The 1,445-nt window shown below is 51.4% G+C and overlaps 1 protein-coding gene and 1 pseudogene across 2 annotated transcripts in view; both read right to left on the bottom strand.

Annotated features, from left to right (window-relative positions):
- Positions 1-1,445, bottom strand: part of LOC102847508 (DNA-dependent protein kinase catalytic subunit-like) — a 309,905-nt gene that overhangs the window by 199,477 nt on the left and 108,983 nt on the right. The gene's annotated exons all lie outside the window — the stretch shown is intronic.
- Positions 1-1,445, bottom strand: part of LOC102872743 — a 10,510-nt pseudogene that overhangs the window by 1,169 nt on the left and 7,896 nt on the right.

The raw sequence follows: 1,445 nt of genomic DNA, 5'->3' as shown, positions 1-1,445 counted from the left end.
GAGATGTGGCTGTACCCCCTAGCACACTTCCTGGGGTGACATAGGGGTCAGACTCAGGGTCAATGTTTTGGATACCTTTCCATGGCACTCCTGGTTGGAATTCTGGAGGCCAACTGGCATTGCTGGATTTACTTCTGATTTTATTTGTTGGTGGAGATTTGGCAGGTAACCAGCTATCACCAGCAGGACCCATATGGCCACTCAGTGTGTCACCTGGGATGATATCAAACTGGTTGTATGGTGACCCTCCTCGGGTCTTACCAGGGGCCACTATAGCGCCATTTTTGTGCATATTGGCTTCCTGTGTGGCTACAGAGGGCAGCCCCTCCGTCATGGAGGTCCACTGTTTAAAGCGAGACTCGGTTCCAGCCTCCTTCCCACCAACCATGCCATAGTCTATGCCGCCAGAGCTGAAGCCAGAACCATATCCAGGTATTGGCCCTTTGGTTTGAAGGTCTGGGAGCCCCACATTCAGAGCGTTGGGTACCATGTTGCCCAGATGTGGCTTGAGCCCAACGGGATGAGATGGTGAATGCTTCATGCTAGGCTGCCTCTGCTGCTGCTGCTGTTGCTGCTGCTGCTGCTGGAGAGCGCTCACCATTCGTGCAAGCTGCTGCTCTTCTTTCTCTGGTTCTGCAACAACTGCTGCTGTTGCTGCTGTTGCAAGAGGAGCTGACAAGCCAATTGAAACTGGGGAATCTGTGGGAGCTGGCTCTGCATGGCGATTTGTTGAGGAGATAACTGGAGCCCCATGCTGAAAAGACCTGGACTCAGGCCACTGTTGGGAAACTGCTTGAGCATTGAGGCAGAAACCTGGGGAGAAATAAACTGGGGAGGCACTTGCGCCCGGAGATTAGGAGAAGAATTTAGTGGTTGCACTGGTGTGTGCATACCTCTCGATTGTGCTGTGCTATTTCCAAACAAACCATGATTGCCACCCTTCTCAAAATAAGGCCCGCTATCTGTGGTTCCCATGTCTTTGGAATTAGGGACGGAACCCAGATCGATCCTTCCTCATGATATCATTAAAATCCCCGAGATTCACTGCTCGCTTGTCCACGTCAAATTTTTTATCTGAAAGGCTCCCTACAGATAGATCCATTTTACTGCTTGGACTATCTTCCGTTTGACTCAGTAATCCCATTATTTGAAAACTGTTTGGCAAGCGGATTCATCCATGAATCACTGGTTCCTCCTTTTAGTGAGCACTTCATTTGCTTCTTTCCTCCTTGTCCCCAGCTTGCTGAGTTGTGGGAGGAAGCACTTCCCTGAGAGCCGGCGGTGTTCCAGACTCCTTCATCATCCTCCTCTTCCCAGCTGGGATGGCGAGTTCCTGTCACTGGCCCGTCACTCTCTCCCCAGCCATCTTGCATAGATTTGGAATCTGATGCTGATTTTCCGGTCACTGGGGTAGGCAGGTTTGGTTCTCGAGGTGCTGGGCCCCC

The sequence above is a fragment of the Elephantulus edwardii genome, unplaced genomic scaffold (assembly GCF_000299155.1).
Source record: "Elephantulus edwardii isolate Elephantulus edwardi_28Jun2011 unplaced genomic scaffold, EleEdw1.0 scaffold00008, whole genome shotgun sequence".
In the NCBI taxonomy this organism is placed as follows: Eukaryota; Metazoa; Chordata; class Mammalia; order Macroscelidea; family Macroscelididae; genus Elephantulus; species Elephantulus edwardii.
The sequence above is the reverse complement of the archived record's forward strand: the minus strand, read 5'-3'. Positions and strand labels throughout refer to the sequence as shown.